Genomic DNA, 9,229 nt, shown 5'->3' on the forward strand with positions numbered 1-9,229 from the left:
GGGGGGGGGGGAGCTGGTAGGTGGTTTTATAGATGGGTACTTCCATGAGGTATCTATGGACAGGCACCTAGTTTTGCCACGTGGCAAGTTGGATGGGGTAGAGCATTCGTGGAGAGGTAAACCCCAAGGGACTCAGATGCCAATTTTTCAGCCCAAACAGGGTTAGCTAAGTGGCATATAAAGCATTGAAAAATCTAGGACTACCGAGAATATGCATGCCATTGAATGGAAGGCTACATGATTGAGTCCATGGTTCAAGATCTCGGCTGAGATCTCGCTATTAACTCGTTTTTTTTTTTTTTGCTTGGTGAGACGAGAGCACAAGCGATATATAAAATGTACAATTTCTTGGTCAAGATCTTGTTGAATATTCACTAGAGGATGAGTGGCATGCTGTTATTGCTCCTCCTATCCCTCCTTTCGTACCATTTCTTGATGCTTTTAATGTTCAATCTACATCACCTCTATAGGTATGTCGACATTTGAACAAGGAAGTGCAGCAAGATTAGGTTGCTACATCTCCCATGGTTTCACCACCTCTACCAAGTTCTTCCTCTGGTGAAGCTTCCATCTTCTTCATTGCCTTTTGATTTACCAGTCGCGTTGTATAAAGGTGCATGAAAGGTTCAAAATATCGGGTTTTGACCTGGTTCGACCCTTGGGGAGACCAAAATTTTGGTCGAAACCGGGGAAATTTCGAGGAAACAAGGAAATTTTTGCGGTTGGGTGGAAACTTTGGTTCGACCCCCCAAAATGTGTTTTTTTTTTTTTCTGCTTGATTTTTTGTGTATGTCCTAATTTAGGCATTTCTAACCTATTCACGTAATTAGTTTCATGGAAAAAACACCTAAAGTCATACTTGTGGTGTTGACTAAAGTTTGCTGATGTACGTTGAGTTGTTGACTGAAACTATACTACGCAAGTACATATAAAAGTTACTATCTAAAAATGTGAAATACATTATTAAAAGTTTAAAACAAACAAAACATAATGTAAAGGATCCAAATTTAATAATAATATTACATAATGGAGTTATCTCTGAAGTCCCAAGTCTCAAGTCTCAACAGTCAACAGTCAACAGTCAACAGCCAATTCCAAGTAGTGTCTACACTCCAGTCCACGAGCTATGTGGCAAATGTTGTAGCCGCTCCTTTGAATGCACGACATACAAGTCTTATGACATGTTTTGGGCCCAATTGTTTTGGTAGTCCGTTATTGCTCATCTACAAGATGCATCATCAACATTAGCTAGGTATCCTAGCCTAGGGAGTGGCTCAGTCATAGTGATAAGATGTGGATGTGGCACATAAAGTTGGGATGGATATCCAAAGATATTGTCAACAAAAGATGACCCACCCCCTGAATTACCCTCCTGTCCAAATGAAGTAGAAAATCCACCCAACTGTCCATACCCACCACCATATCCAAATGAACTGGTGCTCTCAAAGGATGGCACACAAGGTTTGGGGAGATGGGATTTACCTTTTTGTTCCAAACTCTCTTCCTTAGGTAGATTTGCTATGAATGTGCAAGATCCAAGCTTAGAATGAAGATTTGATGGCATAAGGAGAAATATTGAGTGTTTTCCCAAGTTTCCCACTTCATAGAGAAGAAACAAGGGGAGAGGGTCAAAATTTTGAAATAAGAAGGCTTGGTTTCCCATTTAAGAAGGTTTTATATAGGTTGACCCATTGGTCCACTCGAAAATTCCCACATTTCGGGGGAAATTCCCATATTTCGAGAAAAATTCTCACATTTCGGTCGAAATGTGGGAATTTTGGTCGATACTGATCCAAACCAGTGACTTTTAAAAGTCACATGGTATTTGGTATCGGAGTCTTGGGATACCGTGGAAACGTGGGAAATTTCGGCGGTATCGGTGGAAACCTTGAACCATTGGTACACGTTATTGCACTAAAAAATCTATGGTTGTGTATTCTATAGATAAGTTTGTTTCTCTGTCCCATCTTCCTTCTTCTGTTCATAGTCTTGCTATGTCATTATTTGCATCTACTGTATTGGAGCATCACTCTGGGGCTCTTTGTCTTCTTGCCTGGAAGGCTGCCATAGGTGTTGAAATGGATGCTCTTACCTGTAACACTTGAAGTTTGGTATATCTGCCTTCTAGTAAGGACTTGATTATGTGTCGCTAGGTTTACACTCTGAAATACCTACCTAATGGCTTTGTTGAGCAGCTCAAGGCCCGTTTGGTTGCCAAGGGTGATACTTAGACATATTGAGTTCACATTTCGAAACTTTTTCTCCTGTTGCACGGCTGAATTTTGCTTACTTAATTATTTCTCTAGCTGTTAACTTTGATTGGCCAATGTGTCATTTAGAGATTAAGAATGCTTTTCTGTATTGTGATTTGATTGAGGAGGTTTATATGGAGCCACCTCCATGTAATGTTGCTTAGGGGGAGGATAGTACTTGTATTTGTAGGTTGAGTAAGGTTATTGTTTATCTCAAGCAGTCGCTCACAGCATGGTTTGACAAGTTTAGTGCTACAATGATGTCTTGTGGTTTTTCATAGTGCTATGGAGATCACTCCATGTTTGTTTGCTGACGCAGGGGTAAATTGGTTGTGTTGGTTGTCTATGTGGATGACATTATCATTTCTGGTGATGATGTGGCTGCTATTGTAGAGGTGAAAACCTATTTACAGCAACATTTTCAGACCAAGGATGTAGGTGATCTCCACTATTTTCTTGGTATTGAGGTTGTGAGAAGTAGGAAAGGCATAAGTCTGTCTCATAGAATGTATGTATTAGATCTCTTATTTGATATTGGGATGCTTGCATTTAAGCTAGTGGGTAATACAATGGACCCTCATCAGAAGTTTGGTGTCGATGATGGTGATCCCCTTACAATTGTTCATTAATACAAGAGCCTAGTAAGGAAACTGCATGATATTTCTTTTGTTGTTGGAGTTCTCAGTTAGTTTATGCAGTCTCCTTAGAAAGCTCATTGGGATGCAGCTATTCGAATCCTTTGTTACTTGAAGGGTGCCCCTGGTAAAGGGTCGATTTATTGTCCTAATAAACATATGGATTTGGTTGCCTTTTCTGATGCTGATTGGGCTGGTTCAACCAGTGATCGCCGTTCTACTATAGGGTATTATACTTTTGTTGGAGGTACTTTGGTCATTTGGCGGAGCAAGAAATAGGCGAAAATTGCCAGGTCAAGTGCTGAAGCAGAGTACAAGGCCATAGCTCATACTATTGCTGAGCTAATGTGGGTCAAGTCTCTCTTTGAGATGGGTTTCCTATGCCTACACTATAAAGATGTATTGTGAAAACCAAGTAGCTATATATTGCCAGTTATCTAGTGTTTCATGAACGGACGAAAACATTAAGGTGGACTGTCATTTTGTTCAAAATGCCTTGTTGAAGTTGTTTGAGACTCCGTTTGTTTCATTTTCAGATCAGCTAGTAGATATATTTACTAAGTCCTTGTTTGCTCCTAGTTTTCATCATTGCTGTACCAAGCTGAGCATGGGTGATTTGTATGCTCCAGTTTGAGGGGGAATGCCAAAGCTTTAGGGGCAATTCTGTCCCATTAGGCTTTGTATGTTGCCTTATTTATTTGATTTTCTCTTGACTAATTGTAATCAGTAGGTTAGGGGTATTTCTGTCCCCTAACTTACACCTCTTATTTGGACTTATATATATATATATATAGATGTGGTGTAGCCTGCTCTAGTACACAATTCACTATTGCAAGCTGCCTCCAACACGCAAGTTCGAACTCTTTCTCTCTCTCTCTCTCTCTCTCTCTCTCTCTCTCTCTCTTTGTTTTCTTTTGGTTTGATTACTTAGATTCTGGTTTGTATCAAATGACATCTAACCATTTATGTTTAATAAAAAAGGTCTATGTGGTTTGGGAATAATCATCAACAAATGATAAAAAACAACGGTAACCAAATAAGGTGGTAGTGGGAGAAGGTCCCCAAACATCAATATGCACAATATGAAAGGGAACTGTGGATCTATTTCCATGGTAAGGAAAACAATGTTTAGCAAACAAACAAAGTTCACACTAAAATACATGTGAATAAGGAATAGAAGAAAAGAAATGTGGCGATTGTTTTTTCATAGCACCGAAAAAGGGCTGGCCCAAACGTTGATGCCACAACATCATAGAGTCAACAATATTGTTGTCACTAAGCCCACATGCATAGGACTAAGCAGTGTGTAAAAGGGATGTTATTAGATAAAGAAGGTAGAGCCCCTTTTCCTGACATCTCCTGCCAATAATCCTCTTTGTCACCAAATCCAGAATAACACAATGAAATGAAAAAAAAGTGACAACAATTCAAAGATTTTTTAAGGTGGCTTATAGATAAGAGGTAAGTGTTAAACCGAGGAACATGAAGAACGGAATCAAGGGAAATAGAAGAAGGAACATGGACACTGCCCGTACAAGAAATAGAAGAAGGAGAACCATCGATTACCTTAACATTTTCCTTACCAGAACAGATAGAGTAGGAGTCATAACATTGAGATATACCGGTAATATGGTCAGTGGCGCCAGAGTCAATGACCCAAGAAGAGGTAGTGGAAGGAGCAGATGTAGAGGCCTGTAAGGTGGAAGCTGAAGAATCTAGCATTGTAGATATATAAGTATAGCTACCCAAAGATGACATAACCTTGCGAAATACTGCAATATCCACCAAAGTGAGAGAACTGGAGTCTGTTGGTAGTCAAAATGGATATCCCTTAGGTCCAGCCTCAGTCATCATATTATGTGCTGTAGCCCCCCTTTTCCTACCATCAAGCATACCTGATGTAGATCCCCATCATGGGCTACACTATTGCAGAAGGGAGATCCAGCCAAGCAGCCATCGATCCAGCCTTAAGGCTGATTTGATCTCCATCTATTAAAGGCCCATCAGCCAGCAACATGGGCCCATCAATCCACTTAAATTAAGTCAGTCCACTTAAGTGTTAATTTAATTTAGTCATTAGTTAATAAAGGCCCATTGGGCCCATTGATTTATAATTCGATAAGGCCCATTAGTGGTTATCGATTTACTTGTAATAAAGCCCATAAGTGGCTATTAGTTAGTAAACACTTAGTTACCTAACTTGTATAGGTTTCTAATATTAGTGCTATTAGTGTAGTTTCTGCCTTCTATTTAAAGAGGAGCACGTGTATTCAGAATTTTAGAATGGAATAAACAAAGATTGCAGTCAATTGCTTCTAAACAGCCAAGATGGCTGTGGGTGAGATGCCTGGGCCGAGATAGCCACTCCCACCCACGATTCTCTTGGTTATTTTCTTCCTTTTTCTGTTTTAATTTACTGTTATCAGTCCTTGTTTACTGTGATCACCGACCTAAGTGAATTCAGAACTGTTTAAAGCCTTGAAGATTAGAATCGACCAGCAAGTTGTCACATTCTTGAAGACCATCGATCCCCATACTTCCACCTCAGAGTTATGATTTACAAGACCCTTTTAGGGGTGTGTTCTAGACAGTCAATGGATCACTCGATCCTCTTCTAAAGACTGTCCAAGGGTTCCAGCTGCGGTTCTTGAAGGTTCTTTCTATTTTCTCTCTCCAAGGTATGAAATCAAGAACCTGAGTAATTTTCAATCCAGCCATCAGAAGTCAACCAATTTTGGAGGTTTTGCTCCCCTCTCTAAGGCCTTCAATCGACCTTAGTTAGGGCTCCATCAGAGTCCTACAGTTCCAGCCACAGGTACCCTTCTTTACCTCTAGCTGCAGGACTTTCTCTCTCCTAGTGGCTTCAACCTTTGGCTGGGTTTTGTTGCTGCATTGTTCTTTATTCCTTTCTACCAAAAAAAAATTGGTCTTTATTCCTTGGGGTTTATTTCTGGTTCTAGTTATTTCGTTTTCCCTGTTGTTACTTCTGATTTTGTCAAGCTAATTCAAGGGTCTTATCTGATATTGGGTTTAGGGTTGTAATACATTGGGTGTAGTCATTTTTGTAATCTACTTCTACATTAAGTGGTATCAGAGCTATGGCTGAAAAGAGTCCGAAACAGTATTCACTGGAGGATGTGATGAAATCCCTCCAACTAATGAATGCAATAAAGGATATTGTGGATCAACAACTTGCAGAACTGAAAGAGACTACTGCTGCCCAATCTCATAAACAGGCTACAGTCAACAACAATCCTACTGTACCAAGAAGGTTCACTTTTCGTGCTTGAAGAAACATACCAGCTCAAGGTGAAGAGTTTGATGAATATGAGGACAACCAATTTCACCATGATGATACATATAAGGTAAAATTGGAATTGAAGGAGTATAATGGAAAGCATGATTCCCTCTACTTCCATAACTGGCTGAACTCCTTTGATGACTATTTCTGATGGTACGGTATGTCTGAAGTAAGGTCAAACTAGCTATCACTAAGCTGACAGGTGGTGCTAAAGATTGGTGGAAAGCTGAAGAGTGTAGATTGGTGGAAAGCTGAAGAGTGTAGACTCACTTGTAGACATAGAGAGCCTCGCACTTGGAAAGAACTCAAACTAATACTCAGTGAGAGATACGTGCCCCCAACATATCGACCCCGTCTCTATGACATGCTCAACACTCTCCGACAAGGTTCCATGACTGTAGAGGAATATGTTGATAAATTTTATGATTTACTCTCACGAACAAGTGCATATCATGAGGATGAAAAATTGCTTCTATCCCGATTCAAGTTGGGATTACAACATGATATCCGTGGTAAGCTTGGTGTGATAGAACTTTCATCATTGAATGCATGTATTGAAAAGGCATTAGAGGCGGAGGACTTGCTCAAATCAATTCCTCGATGTTCCTACCATCAGTTCATGATTCTGAGGTCAACATGACTAATGGAAAGACAACCATTGATCCAAACAAAGTTCCACCAGCCACGTTGGACAAGGGGAAAACACCTATGACTAATAAAGAAGGAGAAATCAAGTGTTTCCATTGCAGAGGTTTTGGACACGTTGCCAAAATTTTCCCCTATTGACGAAACACCAACTCCATCATTGCTACGCTTGAAGCCGACCCAAAGATGGTAGTGTGTGAACCACAACGTGATGATGATTGGATAGTCAATACCACCACTGAAGACAAGCTGAAGTTGAAGGTTGGACGGATGATCGTGGTATCTATAATGTAGACCTCATTGCCAACACTGATGAGGACACAAACACTGAAGAGGAGCTGGAAGAGCCTAAGATGGAGAAAGAGCAAGTGCAAGGTGAGCTAAAAGACGATTCCATGGACACCACTGAAGATATTGAAGTTGAGCATGTGGACTGCATCATTCCCTCGAAGTATCTTGAAGACCATCAGCCATGCCTCTACGATTACATCCATGTGATTAAGGAGTTGCCTGAATTTGTTTATAGATCGCTGATGGATGTACACCATGTGGAGTTTTCCCTCACATTCTACAAAATGCGAGGACGAATTTTTTCTAAAAGGGGTCGAGTTGATGTAGATCCCCATCATGGGCTACACTATTGCAGGAGGGAGATCCAGCCAAGAAGCCATCGAACAAGCCTTAAGGCTGATTCAATCTCCATCTATTGAAGGCCCATCAGCCAGCAAGATCGGCCCATCGATGAACTTAAGTTTAGTCAATCCACTTAAGTGTTAATTTAATTTAGTCATTTGTTAATAAAGGCCGATTGGGCCCATCGATTTATAATCCAATAAGGCCCATTATTGGCCATCGATTTACTTGTAATAAAGCCCATAATTGGCTATTAGTTAGTAAACACTTAGTGACCTAATTTGTATAGGTTTCTAATGTTAGTCCTAGTAGGAATACAACTCTGAGTTCTAATGTGACTGTTATTAGTGTAGTTTCTGCCTCTATTTAAAGAGGAGCTTCCATACTCAGAATTTCAGAATGGAATAAACAAAGAATGCAGTCAATTGCTTCTAAACAGCCGAGATAGCTGTGGGTGAGATGCCCGGCCGAGATAGCACTCCCACCCACGATTCTCTTGGATATTTTCTTCCTTTTTCTGTTTTAATTTACTGTTATCAGTCTCTTTTTACTGTGATCACCGACCTAAGTGAATTCAGAACTGTTTAAAGCCTTAAAGATCAGAATCAACCAGCATGTTGTCACATTCTTAAAGACCATCGATCCCCATACTTCCACCTCAGAGTTATGATTTACAAGACCCTTTTAGGGGTGTGTTCTAGACTGTCAATGCATCACTTGATCCTGTTCTGAAGACTGTCCAGCTGCGGTTCTTGAAGGTTTTTCTATTTTCTCTCTCCAAGGTCTGAAATCAATAAACTGAGTAACTTTCAATCCAGCCATCAGAAGTCAACCAACTTTGGAGGTTTTGCTACCCTCTCTAAGGCCTTCAATCAACTTTAGTTAGGGCTCCATTAGAGTCCCACAGTTCCAGCCACAGGTAGCCTTCTTTACCTCTAGCCGCAGGACTTTCTCTCTCCTAGTGGCTTGAGCCTTTGGCTGGGTTTTGTTGCTGCATTGTTCTTTATTCTTTGGGTTTGGTGCTGTAATACATTGGGGGTAGTTACTTTTGTAATCTACTTTTACATTAATACCAGGGGGATGGCCATAAAGCACCCAACATCTCGCTATAGTGTTCCTAGATTTCCCTCAATTGTTATATCTAAATCTATCTCTATCATACCCTAGGGGTTGCTCTTCGCCTCTTCCTCTGATGTTTGACATAATGTAGGAACATATGTAAAAAATGGGGATGATACCCAAGCCAGATTGGGAGTACACACTCTTCCCAAAAAAATAAAAATAAAAAATCCTTCCCAACCAAGGAAAAGCTCGTGTCAATCAACGATCATCACAACTAGCATTCTAGAGATAGGTAACTAACAAGATCTCCAATGAAGTGAGTATTACAAGCTTCAAATAGCATAACTCATCGACATCAACCAGCTAGTAACTCAACAGCACAACGCACAGCAGTAAAAACAGCCGACAGTCAAGACAATGGCAGTAAAACTGGGTAGGAAACTTTGGTGTTGAGGAGATGTATGGTTCGATATTACCAATTGAGCCTATATAGCCTTGAAAATAGACTCCAGAGTCCAGGTTGACTCCAAAGAACCTGATTCCAACTCCAATCGGCCTCAAACGAGGAAGAAACAAGGAAAAAAAAAATTTCCAGATCTGGGTACCGTTCACAGAGTTATTCAGAGTTTGCCTCGATTTGGTACCGCTCTCGCGGCCCGCATCGAAACAGTGCTTTACCCTTAGATGTCCAGTCAACTGCT

General features: G+C 40.5%; 1 protein-coding gene across 1 annotated transcript in view; it reads left to right on the plus strand.

The window, feature by feature from the left end:
* Window positions 1-9,229, plus strand: part of LOC122091448 (MMS19 nucleotide excision repair protein homolog) — a 56,949-nt gene that overhangs the window by 24,677 nt on the left and 23,043 nt on the right. The window lies entirely within an intron of this gene.

Source organism: Macadamia integrifolia, chromosome 10, assembly GCF_013358625.1.
Source record: "Macadamia integrifolia cultivar HAES 741 chromosome 10, SCU_Mint_v3, whole genome shotgun sequence".
Lineage (NCBI taxonomy): Eukaryota > Viridiplantae > Streptophyta > Magnoliopsida > Proteales > Proteaceae > Macadamia > Macadamia integrifolia.